The sequence below is a fragment of the Heterodontus francisci genome, chromosome X (genome assembly GCF_036365525.1).
Source record: "Heterodontus francisci isolate sHetFra1 chromosome X, sHetFra1.hap1, whole genome shotgun sequence".
Lineage (NCBI taxonomy): Eukaryota > Metazoa > Chordata > Chondrichthyes > Heterodontiformes > Heterodontidae > Heterodontus > Heterodontus francisci.
Genome location: NC_090421.1, coordinates 12070566 through 12086834, shown reverse-complemented (window position 1 = coordinate 12086834; position 16269 = coordinate 12070566). Strand labels below are relative to the sequence as shown.

Sequence of the window (16269 nt, the reverse complement as noted above, 5' to 3'; positions counted from 1 at the left end):
AGAGAGACTCAAAGATAGATGCAGCGTGGCTTTGGAGGAGTCACACAGACTGGTGTGAAGTATAAATAGTTATCATGTATAAAGGTTAATGTTTTAACTACTCCAGACTAAACTATCGCTCTAGCTACACTAACTAAGGTGGCAGCGTACCAAACAAACATGTAACAGGTCTCCCCTCCGCAATGGTGTCCAGCTGCTAAGGGCACTTTTTATTTTAAAGTTTCAAAAGTAGGACAGAGGGCACCTCCATCCAGAGGCACCCTCTCTCCCTCTTACCTGAAAAGTTTCTTCAGTGCTGGAGGGCCTCCTGTTAGACCTCCAGCTTCGAGAGCCCGCCCACTGGCCATGAATTAGCCAATTTGGGGAAAATCAATCCTGGGTGACTGTTTCCCACATAGTGTGGGGTTGTGACCCAATTTGACCCCAGCATCGGGGTCCCGACCCAAAAACCAAATCCTGCCCCATGACCTCCTGAGTCTGAGGTGAGAGTGCTACCAACAGAGAAAGGTGGTTCGGAAAAGACAGGACAACACACTTGTAGTAAATACAGCCAGTGATTTATTGGCCAAGGTTGCTTGTGAGGAGTTCTTGGTATCTCCTTTCTGCCCCGTGAGGGCTCAAAATCAGACTTGTCAGTTGTCTAATGATGAACTAGTGACTATCATCCTTGCAGAGGGAGGAAGGGATGAGGTAAGCAGGGTATCTTCAGGTTGGCAAGGAAGGTGGCACCCAAGTCTATTCTGTGGCTGACTCTGTGATCCGATACCTGAGCCAGTCAGCTCTCCAATGCTGTAGCTGATGATTGACCAGACAGCCTGGCTCGAAAAGACTTGTCACTGGGAGCTGGGGGATCTTCACGTTTTTGTCCAAATAAGTGAGAGATCTAATAGGAAGGGTGGTCTTAGCTGGACAAACAATGGAAAGTTCCCCAGTGTCCTGTGCTGCCAGGTTGCACGTTTTCACCTGGTTCAAATTCACCACAGGCCCTTTCCATGCTTGGGGATCTCGAAGCTTTGGCTGTTGCCAATGAGTTTGCTGGACTTGGGCTGCATCCCTCCAGGGAGAGACGGTACCCTCCATATCAGGCAAACAGTGTCTCTACTTGAGCGGATGGTCAGGCAATATGATAACTTTTTGCTATTTTCAATTGAGGGAGGAACGTGGGCCAGGGCACAGGGGGAACACCCTGCTCTTGTTCGAATCGGGATGTGTAACGGGATGAGATTCACCTGCACCATTGGAGCAGGCAGGCAGGGTCTCGGTTTAATGCTTCATCCTGTTTTAACAGATTCTGTACTTAAAGTCCAGGGCTGACCATTTTCACCGTACCTACAGAACTCTAGGAGCTAAATCCTTCCATTCCCTGGGTGGTCATCTATCTGTTAATTAGACCAATATGGTTCCAATTCCAGGCTGACCTTATTTCCATCTCCAGCCTGCATTTCCTTTCTCTCCCGTTTTAAATACCAATGCTCTATTTGATCTTACTCTGTTCCCCCACCAACCCCCCCAACATTTCCCACGCCTTCATGTGTCTTTCCTTTCTTCCTGACCTTAACATTCCTGGTTGTCTGATCCTTGGGTTAACCTTCTCTTTCCCACATCTGACTGGATTTTGCATCCTCATCCCTCCCTGTCTGCTTTTCCTGAGCCATCACAAGTGCCATCCATTTTCCACCTCCGAAGTCTCCCCTGGGCTTTGTTCCCATATAGTCCCACCTCGACTTGTGCTCCCTTCTGTACGTTGTCTTCCACCTGCTCTGCTTTCTCCAATAGGCCTTGGTTGGCATTCTGAGTGCCCTGCAGCATACCCACGTGTCACACTCAGAAGAAATTCTGGTACCATCCTGCCAACATCAAAGCCAGCTGCTGAAGCCATCTGCACCATTGTGCTCACATCATAAGATCAGCCGTAGATATGGGCAGATTTACATCTGGAAGTGATTAGGAATACTACACATTCAACTCTGTAGTGGAAAAATAAGGCATGCAAGATGATTTGGAAATATGATATGGCAAAAAGTAACACTAACTATACACTAAAAGCTGCAGGAGCTAAAATCTACAAACTATTTAATCCCTCCACAACAGCAGGACATATTTACAACCTGTTACTGGCTACAGAAATTCAGAAGTAAAAGGACTCCAAAGCCATTACGGAGACATGGTTACAGGTTGGTCACGACTGGGAGTTAAATATCCAGGGGTACCAGACTATTCGGAAGGACAGACAGGAAGGTAAGGGAGGTGGTGTAGCTCTGATATTCAAGGATGACATCAGGGCGGTGCTGAGAGATGATATAGGTTCTATGGAGAATGAGGTTGAATCCATTTGGGTGGAAATTAGAAACTCTAAGAAGAAAAAGTCATTGATAGGCGTAGTCTATAGGCCACCAAATAATAACATCACATTGGGGCGGGCAATAAACAAAGAAATAACTAATGCCTGTAAAAATGGTATGGCAATTATCATGGGGGATTTTAATCTACATGTAGATTGGTCGAACCAGCTCAGTCAGGGTAGCCTTGAGGAGGAGTTCGTTGAGTGTATCCGTGATAGTTTTCTTGAACAGTATGTAATGGAACCGACGAGGGAGCAAGCTATCCTAGATCTAGTCCTGTGTAATGAGACAGGAATAATTAATGACCTCATAGTTAGGGATCCTCTTGGAAGGAGTGATCACAGTATGGTTGAATTTAGATTACAGATGGAGAGTGTGAAGATAAAATCCAATACCAGGGTCCTGCACTTGAACAAGGGGGACTACAATAGAATGAGGGAGGACTTGGCTAAAGTAGACTGGAATCAAAGATTTTATGGTGGGACAGTTGACGAGCAGTGGAGGACTTTCAAAGCAATTTTTCAAAGTGCTCAGCAAAAGTATATTCCAGTGAAAAGGAAGGACTGGAAGAAAAGGGGTAATCTGCCATGGGTGTCTAAGGAAATAAGGGAGGCTATCAAATTGAAAGAGAAGGCATACAAAGTGGCCAAAAACAGCATGAAGCTAGAAGATTGGGAAGACTTTAAAGGTCAACAGAAAGCCACAAAAAGAGCTATAAAGAAAAGTAAGATAGAACATGAGAAAAAACTAGCACAGAATATAAAGACTGATAGCAAAAGATTCTATAAATATATAAAACGAAAAAGAGTGGCTAAAGTAAACGTTGGTCCTTTAGAGGATGAGAAGGGGAATTTAGTTATGGGATATGATGAAATGGCCGAGGCATTGAACAGGTATTTTGTATCGGTCTTCACAGTGGAGGACATTAATAACATGCCAGTAATTGACAAAGAGACGAACGTAGGTGAGGACCTGGAAACAATCATTATTACGGAAGAGGTAGTGTTGGGCAAGCTAATGGAGCTAAGGATTGATAAGTCTCCTGGCCTTGATGGAATGCATCCCAGGGTACTAAAAGAGATGGTGGGAGAAATAGCAGGTGCACTGGCGGTAATTTTCCAAAATTCGCTGGACTCTGGGGTAGTCCCAGCAGATTGGAAAACAGCAGATGTGACGCCACTGTTTAAAAAAGGAGGTAGACAAAAGATGGGGAATTATAGACCGGTTAGCTTAGGGAGGGATTAAATAGTTTGTAGATTTTAGCTCCTGCAGCTTTTAGTGTATAGTTAGTGTTACTTTTTGCCATATCATATTTCCAAATCATCTTGCATGCCTTATTTTTCCATTACAGAGTTGAATGTGTAGTATTCCTGTAGTGGGGAAGATGCTTGAGTCTATTATCAAGGAAGAAATAGCAGGGCATCTCGATAGAAATTGTCCCGTTGGGCAGACGCAGCATGGGTTCATGAAGGGCAGGTCATGCTTGACAAATCTTTTGGAATTCTATGATGACATTACGAGCAAGGTGGACAATGGGGACCCAGTGGATGTGGTGTACCTAGATTTCCAAAAGGCCTTCGACAAGGTGCCGCACAAGAGGCTGCTGCATAAGATAAGGATGCATGGCGTTAGGGGTAAAGTATTAGTATGGATAGAGGATTGGTTGACTAACAGAAAGCAGAGAGTGGGGATAAATGAGTGCTATTCTGGTTGGCAATCAGTCACTAGTGGTGTGCCTCAGGGATCGGTGTTGGGACCACAATTATTTACAATTTATATAGATGATTTGGAGTTGGGGACCACGTGTAGGGTGTCAAAGTTTGCAGATGACACTAAGATGAGTGACAGAGCAAAGTGTGCAGATGACTGTGAAACTTTGCAGAGGAACATAGATACATTGAGTGAGTGGGCAAAGGTCTGGCAGATGGAATACAATGTTAATAAATGTGAAGTCATTCATTTCGGTACGAGTAACAGTAAAAAGGATTATTACTTGAATGGTAAAAAGTTGCAGCATGCTGCTATGCAGAGGGACCTGGGTGTCCTTGTGCATGAATCGCAGAAGGTTGGTCTGCAGGTACAGCAAGTAATTAGGAAGGCAAATGGAATTTTGTCCTTCATTGCTAAAGGGATTGAGTTTAAAAGCAGAGAGGTTATGTTGCAGCTGTATAAGGTACTGGTGAGGCCGCACCTGGAGTACTGTGTGCAGTTTTGGTCTCCTTACTTGAGAAAGGATGTACTGGCACTGGAGAGGGTGCAGAGGAGGTTCACTAGGTTGATTCCGGAGTTGAGGGGGTTGGCTTATGAGGAGAGACTGAGTAGATTGGGATTATATTCATTGGAATTCAGAAGAATGAGGGGGGATCTTATAGAAACATATAAAATTATGAAGGGTATAGATAAGATACAAGTAGAGAGGATGTTTCCACTGGCAGGTGAAGCTAGGACAAGAGGGCATAGCCTCAAGATTAGAGGGAGTAGATTTAGGACTGAATTAAGAAGGAACTTCTTCACCCAGAGGGTTGTTAATCTATGGAATTCCTTGCCCAGTGAAGTAGTTGACACTTCTTCAGTAAACGTTTTTAAAGCTAAGGTAGATATCTTTTTGAACAATAAAGGAATTAAGGGATACGGTGAGAATGCGGGTAAGTGGATCTGAGTCCACGAAAAGATCAGCCATGATCTTATTGAATGGCGGAGCAGGCTCGAGGGGCCGGACGGCCTACTCCTGCTCCTAGTTCTTATGATTGTTCATCCATAGGAACATAGGAACAGGAGGAGGGCATTCAGCCCCTCGAGCCTGTTCCACCATTCAGTCAGATCATGACTGATCTGTAGCTTAACTCCATTTACCTGCCTTGGTTGCGTAACCCTTAGTGCCCTTGCCTAACAAAAATACACACATTCATGAATTTTCACACACACACACATATTCTCACTCTCACACACTTACTTACTGTGATGTACTGTGGTACAAAGCATAACCCAGACCGTATATTGTACACTACTGCCGTAGACAGACAAAGAGGAAGAAATGGTCCCCAGCACAATTGATTTCTGAACGGAAATTAGGAGCTGGTTGAACCAATTTCTTGACCTGCCCAGAAGAATGCCAGCTACCAAATTGGCACCCGCCAACTTCTGAATGCCTGGGGCACCCACCTAAAACATGCATTAGGCCCCTTGAATATGCTAATGAGGGGCACAATGCCTGTTTTAGGACCCCTTCCCCAAATTCAGATATAAACCGGACTCAGTTTTTCCAGGTCTATTGCAGCCGAACCAGCATTCTTTAAAGGGACCACTGGCAGCCACTGAAGAACAGGTAAGTTTGTTTTTTTTTTACTTAACTTAATGTGGAGCCAGGAGGAGTTTCCTGTTCACAGTTGGCTCCCTCCTTCTCACTCACCGTCAACCCCCGCCCACTAGGACCTCCCTGTGGGCGGGGGCAGCTTGGTGTCCAAGCAGGCTGACTTTGAGAAGGCCCTAATGGGGATGTCTGATCGGTGCCCAATTTCCTGGCCAAAGTCTCCTTTCCATTGTTAGAAATTCCCATCCAGCCACTGAATGGAATGTCTGGGAATGGGAAAAAAGAGAATACCGTTAACCCAATAACTCACTTAGTTACAGAGCTATAGAATCATAGAAATTTAAAGCACCAAAGGAGACTATTCAACCTATTTTAACAGCACTGGCTCTTTGAAGGAGCTTTCCCCTTAGGCCCCTTAGTCTCACTCCTGCCCTTTCCCCCTACTCTTTTTTACACTTTTCTGAAGATTATCTTCCCATATCAAAGAGACCAGGTATTCTGCTATTTCAGGGCTGTCCATCGTAAATCAAATTATTTAGATTACATCTGTTTCTAATTTCTATTTTATTTGGATTATTAGAAGTTCAAAGGGTACTGAATATCAATTTACCCCCTCACAACATAGAGAGGAGAAAATCCTAATATTGTCCATAGATGCAAACCAATGCTGTTTCCAACTATTTCTGCTCTTCTGACCATACTGGGGGACTTCTTATTGCCAACTTGAGTCCCTTTGCCCAGCATGTTTGATGGGAAATTGCAAAACTATGACGAAAAGGCTAGGTTTAATCTTGAACTGAACTAAAAGAAAAAAAGAAAAGAAAGACTTGTATTTATATAGCGCCATTCACGACCATCGAAGTGCTCTACAGTAAAGGCCTGCTCGGGTCTGCAAATGAGACCTGACCCGAGCCCGACCCGGCCCAAGTCCTTCCATTTTTTTCCCGCATCCGACCCGACCATCAGTTAACTTACCTTCCGTTTTTCACTTTGTTTCTTACCTGCACAAGCTTAAAATAACTGTAACAAAACCACTTTTAAAGTCCAAAAAGTAAATTAACATTGGAGTCACTTACCTGAGGTTGTGAGAGAGCGTGTCCGATCTGGCCCGACCCGACCCAAGCCCGAATGCTGGACCCGGAAGTGTGACCCGACCCGAACCCGACACATGTCATCGGGCCCCATCGGGCTCGGGTCGGGTAGCAGGTCTTTACAGCTAACGAAGTACTTTTTGAAGTGTAGTCACTGTTGTGATGTCGGATAGAGTCAGCTGATCTCACCAGGGCAACAGTCGTGCCAATACAATTGAAAAGTCCACCCCCCACACCTCCCCCCCCAAAACTGGATCTATGAGTGGGTGGGCAGTGGGTAAGGATGAGATTGGCTGTGATGCCAACCACAGCCTCCCGATCCAGGGTGACATCTGAAGTGTGGCCACTTGGATGAAATGATCAAAGGTGCCCACAGCTGCTGTGGACCTCAAATCTTCACCTTCAGGAGGGGGAGGGGGATCTTTTTGACCGGGGAAAAGTGTTTGTCACTCTTTTTCCCCCCTGAGGTACAGCTGCCATGACAGTTCCCCACTTCACTCGCCACAGCCAGATCGGCAGAGATAGAAAAATCAAAGCAGCAAGACTTACCTTACTTACGCCCAGAAGGTCAGCCAACAGGGTCCCGACCGCTTGCTCGCTCCCCAAGCTCCCCGCCCCCTCGACTATCAGCTTCAGTCTTCCCTGCTACTTGTCCCATGTGCCTCTTGCTCTTTGACAGGCTTTGGGCCTCACGTTCTCCTTGTTCTGCCTCAGACCTGCCTCCTAGCTCACTCCTCAACTTCCACATCCACCGCAATTTGCCTTTCTTTGTTGGTCAATTTGCTTGGCCAATGAGCAATGGAACATAGGAACAGGAGGAGACCATTCAGCCTCTCGAGACTATTCCCCCATTCAATTTGATCATGGCTGATATGTATCTTAACCTCCAATCTCTACCCATCTTGGTTTCGTAACCCTCAAAACCTTTGCTTAACGAAAATTTATCAATCTCAGTTTTGAAATTTTCAACTGCGCCCCAGCTTCTACAGCGTTTTGGAAGAGAGTTTTCCAGATTTCCACTACCCCTTGTATGAAGAAGTGCTTCCTGACAACATCCCTGAATGGCTTAGCTCTAATTTTAAGGTTATTCCCCCTTGTTCTGGACTCTCCCACCAGAGGAAATAGTTTCTCTCTAACTACCCTATCAACTCCTATAATCATCTTAAACACCTCAATTAGATCACTCCTTAATCCTCTATACTCAAGGGAATAGAAGCCTGGTCTATGCAACCTGTCCTCATAATTTAAAACTTTTAGCCCCATTATCATTCTGTTGAATCTGCACTGCACCCCCTCCAAGGTCAACATATCCTTCTTGAGGTTTTTTTTTAATTCATTCACAGGATGTGTGTCGCTGGCTAGGCCAGCATTTACTGCCCATCCCTAATTGGCCTCGAGAAGCTGATGGTGACCCATTTTCTGAGTACAACTGAGAAACTTGCTGGGCCATTTCAGAGGGCAGTTAAGAGTCAACCACATTGCTGTGGGTCTGGAGTCACAAGTAGGCCAGACCAGGTAAGGACAGCAGATTTCCTTCCCTAAATGACATTAGTGAACCAGATGGAATATTTTACAACAATCCAGTAGTTACATGGTCACAATACTGATACTAGTTTCTTAAATTCTAGATTTTTTAAACTAAATTAATTTAAATTTCCCAGCTGCTATGGTGGGATTTGAACTCATATCACACAGCATTAGGCCAGACCCCTACAGTGCTTTCCTCCAGTAACAGAGCCATTATACTATCATACCCCTAAAGCACAGTATTACTGCAATGGGAGGTATACTCGTAACAACTGTGGTAATAGTAAATTAAACATAAATAAAGAAGAAATGGGAAAAAGTTTCATCAGGCTTCACGCTCCTTAGCAACTAGCACTGTTGCTTGTTTGCTTCACTGCTATATTGCTCCTCCTGTTTTGCAGAAGTCTTTAATGCTTTGTTTTAGGGTCATACTGTCTTCCTTTGACTCCAGTTAACAAATCATTGGGCCATTATAGAAGATAATGTGCAAGACACTTAAGGTTGCTGTATGTCAATTTAATGGAAAATTGTAATATCACTCCGTTTATGGCTTTTCATGATGGGTCGCATTGATCCAAAGCACACATGGGATGTGCCAACTGGCTGGTTACCCACTTTTCTTTGGAAGCGGTGAGGTGGTGTTTATTGGGACCCACAAAGAGCCAGCATGTTAAATCACCATGTGGTCAGGGGCATGAAGTGAATGATCGCTGTGTTGATACTTGTCTCGGTTATATTGACTACCATGACCCCTCCCAGACTGGAACATCAACTAATTTTTTCTCCTGACGTCAGATACTAAGTCTTTGTTCTCCTAAATTGTGTGATTGGAATGAGCTCATTATTATACTTCACTGCCTCTGGGGGCAGTGCTGCAATATAAACCAGATAATGGTCAATGGCTGACGGCAATTAGTACGTCAGATTGATTGACTGACAGTCAAGAATCATCCAAGTGGGTTAACGGTGAGTTTCCTCACTTTCTGATTGGTGTGGAAAGGCGGTGCCCGGCGAGAATGTACATGGTGGGCAACCAATGGCAGGAGTGTGAGGGCGGGGCAATAGGAGGCAGGAGGTTATGTGATGCAACTTCCAGGAATACATTCAACCAGAGTTGGTAACCCTACAGGCTTGGGCCTGCTGTGTGTATCCATGTGCTCGATGATGCGAAAGATAAAGTGAAATAGTGGCATGACTGACAAAACCAGTTGTGTGTGAAATCCGTGCCCCTCTTTCCTGTGTATGTCAGGACAAAGTGTGGAAATGTGTCACAAGGTCGGGGCTCCAGCCAACAAAAAGAACTTGCTTTTATACAGCGTCTTTGTCAAAGCATCCTAAATATTACACAGCCAATTAAATACTTTTGAAGCAGAGTCACTGTTGTTTTGTAGACAAATGCAGCAAGTCAATCTGTGCACAGCAAGGTCCTACAAATAGTACGAGAGATAAAGACCAGGTAATCTGTTTTAGGTGTCGATTGAGAGGTAAATGTTCCCAGGACAACTCGTTCCTGCTCTTCAAACAGTGCCAAGGGATCTGTTCCATCCATCTGACCAAGCAGGTATGACCTTAATTTAACATCTCATCCAAAAAACAGTATCTCTGACAATTCAGCACTCCTTCAGTATGGCACTGAAGTGTCAGCCTAGAATATGTACTGACGTCTTGGATTAGGGCTTGATCCCCGTGATCTTCTAACTCAGTGGCAAGAGTGCTACAACTCTGCCAGACCAACACTGGCTAGTACATCAGTGATAGCAATCATACTGTAATGTTGGGGGCTTGTGTGGGAGAACCATAGGGGCGGCACAGTGGCGCAGTGGTTAGCACCGCAGCCTCATAGCTCCAGGGACCCGGGTTCGAGTCCGGGTACTGCCTGTGTGGAGTTTGCAAGTTCTCCCTGTGTCTGCGTGGGTTTTTCTCCGGGTGCTCCGGTTTCCTCCCACAAGCCAAAAGACTTGCAGGTTGATAGGTAAATTGGCCATTATAAATTGTCACTAGTGTAGGTAGGTGGTAGGGAAATATAGGGACAGGTGGGGATGTTTGGTAGGAATGTAGGATTAGTATAAATGGGTGGTTGATGTTCGGCACAGACTCGGTGGGCCGAAGGGCCTGTTTCAGTGCTGTATCTCTAATCTAATCTAATCTAAACCATAGAGATTGCTTGCGTGCCACTCTTCTGTTTCATCTGATGTAAAAACAAAATGCTTTTAGTATCTGTGCTTGGACCCATTACCCAAAAGGAAATGGGCAGAAATTACAAGTAGAGCGACTAGTTTGTGTACCTCAATTTTTCTGGCCTTCCATTCCAAATCAACCAAAAGCCATTCCTTCCACAGATCGTGCACTATCCTTGGCTCCATCCCATCCATTTAATATCCTGAGGGAGAAGTTCACCATTAATATTACCTGATCCCCAGAGATAATCAGGCAAAAATGAATATTCATACATCCTCACAACTCAACTAATCGACCCTGGCCTGCCACCCTTCAGAGATGATATTTCTCTGCAGTACAGGAACTAATGTGTTCCACAGAGTATTTGATTATCATAATCTATATCATTCCCAATAATCCTTCATCCTATTCCCAACCACATATTTATCCAACTCTCCAGATGGCATGGTCAGAAAAGGCACCCTTGACTAAACAAGCAGAGTCCCCCCCCAACCCCAGTGGCTGTGGTTTAAGCAGAAGATACAGCCATTGCTGTTGCTGAGCTGTGGCTCAGAGAGTAGCACTCTATCCATCTAAATAACAAAGGTTGTGGGTTTAAATCCCACTCCGGGACTTGAGTATGAAAATGAAGGCTGGGCGTACTGCACTGTTGGAGATGCTGTATTTCTGCTGATATTAAACCCAGGCCCTATCTGCTTTCTCAGGTGTATGTAAAAGCTCTCAGGGCACTCTGTACAAGAGCAAAGAGTTCTCCCTGGCGTCCTGGCCAATGTTTATCCTTCCACAAACATCACAAAAGCAGATGATCTGGTCATTGTCACATTGCTGTTTGTGGGAGCTTGCTGTGTGCATGTTGGATGTCACATTTCCTACATAGCAACAGTAACTACACTTCAAAAGTACTTCCTTGGCTGGAAAGCACTTTGGAATGTCCTGTGGTCATTTTATGATGATGGAGGCATTATACCATTTAACAATGCAATATTCTGCTGCTAAAATGGAACTGAGTCCCTTTGAGGTCACAAGGTCTAAACATACATCTCTAAGTTCTGCCTGAGTTCAGTTTGAGGCTGTTTTACATCTGTAACAAAGTGTGGCCCCTTCAAGTGGGACATCTGAAGTGTGGTGCACTGAAAACATGTGCATATCGATGGATAGATGGGGTTAACAAAATAATAAGTTTGAACTCAAAGCCAAGCAGATACTTACCGAGCTTCTGGACAATTTGAGTGCTACGTTGTCTGACCCACATCATTACACAGTATGTTCTTCTGCTCAATAGCAAGTCATCAACCGGAGAACCAGCAAGAGCAAAACACCACAGCGTAACTATCACTCATTGCATCCATCCTAATATCTGTCACTGAATTGATCAAATCAGAGGCCTGTTGACAACCTTAATTGTATTACTGCATAACTTGAATAGTCTCCCAACAAACCCAGAAGTGCCAAGGGCCTGAAGCATTGATTCTGGGCCTCAAATGTTATAGAGTCTTCTCCTGTCCAGGCATTTAAAAGCATTTCCCCACTGCACACATCAAATCCACACCAGAAATTCGTAAATAAAATGTGTATTTCTCCTGAGCTGACGTCAACTAAAGGTCTGATTTTGTTTAACTGCTTTCCAGGAAGGCAATTTTATGCAAATAAAATCAAACGTTTACATTGAAAGTAGTAAAGACTAAATTGGTTCCAGAGTCTAAAATCCAGATGGTTGTAAAAGTACGACGTGGCTTTAAGCATCTAAAAAGGTGCTGTAGTCTCAACTAGTTGAGAATTTAAGCAGCTGAATCTTTTGTTATTTTTAACAATTAAACACAGTGGTGTCCAAAATTCATTCTCACTGGCACTTCAACCCCTTCCTACCTTGAAGACAGTCGTGTAAACCTGATGGGAGCAGGAAGGCTAATGGATAACATTGCTGGAGCACCTTCACCACATGGACTTGAATGGTTCAAGATGAAAGCCCACCCATCTTTTCAAGGGCAACTAGGAGTAGGCAATAAGTGCCAGCCTTTATTGCCCTTGAGAAGGTGGTGGTGACAACTGGGAGCCCTGCTAAGCCATTTCAGTGGGAAGTTAAGAGTCAACCATATTGCTGTGGGTCTGGAGTCACATGTAGGCCCAGACTGGATAAGGACTTCCAATTTCCTTCCCTAAAGGGCATTAGTGAACCAGACGGGTTTCTATAATAATCCAGTAGTTTTGTGATCATTACCGAGGCTAGCTTTTTAAACTGAATTTAAATTCCCCAACTACCATGGTGGAATTTAACATTCTGTCTCCAGATCATTAGTCCAGGCTACTAGATTACTAGTCCCGCACTACCATTCCTGTCCTGTCAAAGGGAGGTTCATTTCAGTCTTGAACTGGATTCCTGCCCTGAGGTGGTTCGGTACTGAATTTCTAGATTGAAATATACCATGTATGGTTGTTCAACTCAGTTGCAACCACAAACTGTACAATGCTGTTCCCGGCTTCTAAACAGTGCCATCTAGTGAAGAGAATCAGCCACTTTAAAAATATAACATTTTAGCACAGTTCAGCACAGACATTTATCCGCCAATATCCAACTATATACAGCACCCAAAGAACCTCATCATCTGGACTTTGAAGAGAGGAACCTCCTCCAACACTGATCGGAAAAACCGTACCATTAGGAACAGGAGGAGTCAATTCAGCCCCATCGGCCAGTTCCACCATTCCATTACATGATGGCTAATTTGCACCTCAGCCTCATTTTTCCCACCTTTGCTGCATAACCCTTGATATCCTTATCTAAAAAACTTCTGAGAGCTCAATCTTGAAAGCACTGTCCAAACATCCACAGCCCTTCTGGGGGAAGGGAGTTTCCGATTTTTTAAACACACCATTACTGTGGCTGCCATTTGACTGAAGGAATGGAGGTGCCAGTGATGGAAGAAGAACGGCCTGGCGCCCGGGGTAGGGCTGCCTCTCGCTTCTCTGATGCTGACCTGGAGGTCCTCCTTGAGGCAGTGAGGGAGAGGAGGGAGGTCCTCTTTCCGGAGGGTGGCAGGAGATGGCCACCCTCACAAATAAAGCTGGCATGGCTACAGACCGTTAGCAGCTGAAGTGTTCAATGACTTTATTCACTCTGGCAAGGTGAGTGAAACGTCATGACAGGCCTCTGGGTATTGACCCTCCAGTGGGCACTCCAGCTCAGGAGCCTGAGGCCACATTGAGCTCCTGAACATGGGAGGAATGTGAGCCCAGGGCACTTACTGACCACTCAGCAAGGTTCTGAGCCATTGTGCTGTTGAGGACCTGCCAGAACTAATAAGTGCAGCTTCTTATGTCAATGAGCCACTGGCATTGGCCTTAGAGGACAGCAGTGCCTAATCTCTCTCTCTTTTATCCTTGCAGGAGAAACGGGCACATAATGCCCGTGAGAGAGCCCAGACAAGAGGAGGGGTTCCATACCTGCACCTTACCACCAACATGGAGGAGGGAGCCATGGACACCTTGGGGAACACAAAGTGGACATCCCTGGTGGAGAGGGTGAATAGAAAATGGAATGTGCAGATTCAGGGATGGCATTGCACACCACCCAGTCCGACAGCATGCCAAAGACTCAGTTGCATTGGGCTTCTGGTCTCCATGGTTAGTTCTCATGATCTCTCTTGTGTCTCCCACAGGTTCTGATGTGGAGGTGTAAAGACTGATTCCTGTACCATCACCAGGCCAAGTGCAACCAGAGGAGACCTCAGAACAAGCACCGTTCCACCTTACAAGTGCCCCCTTCACCATCACAGATACAGACATCTCGGTGGGTCATTTCGCACACGTAGATAGGGTGGCACTGGGTGACAAGCACGTCATGAGTGTGCAGGAGGAGGTGCGAGAGGCACTTGCAGCTGTGGGCAGTCCCCCTCGGAGGATGGAGGACAGACACAGCCAGGCTCAGCTGGGCACAGATGCAGGGCCTCGGGAGCCACTGGAAAAGAGGCTCTACTTAAATCAGCAGCAACAGATGTGCTCCCACACGTCAGAGTTCTCTGAGGCAATGCAGGGTCATGGGCTGAGAATGAAGAAGGCCAACCAGATCATGTGCATTATAATGGCCCAGGGCTTTGAGCATCGAGAGAGTGGCCAACCTCATGGAGAGCCATATGCAGCAGCACACAGAACTATGCGCTGACATGCATAGAATGCATGCCCACACTGTAGCATGGACTGGCCAGTGGCACAGAGATGTTTGGTGTGGATGCCAGTTGCACCCCAACTGGTGCTCCCCTCCAGTCATCTGGAATGCCTTTCAAGAGCTGAGGCTGACACCGAGGAGGATGAGGGTGTCACTCCTCATGGGGCATCATCATCACCATCGCCTTCCTTGGCCCCGCATCTGATGCCACAAGGGGAGCATGGCGTAGAAGTGGTTGAGAGCAGAGGCCACTGCATTGGGCACAGCACTGAATGGTTAACTGGGATTTGCCTCACCTTTAAATGTGTACTCTCTTCTTCAACACAATGTAAATATTGACACATGACGCCAGACGTGTGAGCTTCCATTCTTTAATAGTGAGACAGGAAAAGAGGGACCAGGTGGTGAAGGGAAGTAAGGATACTTGAAGGGGGACAATGAAACCTCTGGACAGATCTTCATCATTCATTGACGGTAGGACTGGATCGGCAGTGCCTTCAATGAAAGTGCTCTGAAAGGGCAGTTCAAAGTGAGAACCAGACTATGCCCTTCCTCTTGGGTTAGAAGGGCTCAGCTGAAATGTACCTGGATCAGATGATCTCTGACGTTGACGGCATCCTGATGAGACCCTAGAGATCTGCGCCGGGTCCGGCCACCTCCCTGTGCAGCCAAGGCACCTCTGTGTTCTGCATCCTCCCCCTCTGCCTCCTTTTCCCCTTTCCTCTTCCACCTTCTGCTCCTCCTCGTCTTCCGATAAGCTGTGTTGTTTCAGTCCCTCACTGTCTTCAAGGTCCACTCCTCTCTGAGGGGCATGTTATGGAGAGCGCAGCAGACCACCACAATGACCGAGACCCTTGTAAGAGTGTACTTTAGGACACCACCTGACTGGTCCAGGCACTGGAAACGTATCCTCAGAAGCACGATGGCCTGCTCGATGATAATCCTTGTGCACAAATAGCTTCAGTTGTAGCACCTCTGTGGCTTTGTCTCGGGGTGAGTAGCCACCTCTGCAAGGGACAACTCTTGTCCCCTTAAACCCATCCATAGAGTTTGGAGAGGTGGAGTGAAGAGCTGCAGCAGCCTGGGCTGCCAGAGGGTGACGGAGTCATAGCAACTGCCAGGAAAGTGAGCGGACACATGCAGGAAGCTCTTGTTGTGGTCACAGACCAGTTGGACATTGAAGGAGTGGAAGCCCTTCTTGTTGATGAATCTGAGTGGGTGGTCACTCGGTGCCTTGAAGGCCACATGGGTGAAATCGATGAGACCCTGCGCCTGGGGGAATCCAGTGATGGAGGTGAAACCCACTGCCCTCTGTGCCTGTGAGGCTGTGTTTGTCTGAAATTGTACTGCCCAGCTTTCACAAATAGGACATCAGTGATCTGTGAGATGTAGCAGTGTGCAGCCTCTTGAGAGACACCACCAAGGTCTGCAGCTGATCCTTGGAAGGAGTCAGAGGCAAAGGAGTTCAAGGCCACGGTGACTTTGATGGCATCTGGCAGGGCATGGTGATCAGTGCCGCGAGGTGTGAGATCTTCCTCAACGAGGGCATAAATCACTGTGACTATCTGCCTGGATAGGCACAGTCTCCTGCAGCACTGGTTCTCTGACATGTGCAGGTAGCTCTGTCTTTGGTGGTAGATCCTATGCTGAGGGTATGGC

The 16269-nt window shown here is 46.1% G+C and overlaps 1 protein-coding gene across 3 annotated transcripts in view; it reads right to left on the bottom strand.

Annotated features, from left to right (window-relative positions):
* Positions 1 to 16269, bottom strand: part of LOC137358635 (rho guanine nucleotide exchange factor 25-like) — a 392023-nt gene that overhangs the window by 285408 nt on the left and 90346 nt on the right. The window lies entirely within an intron of this gene.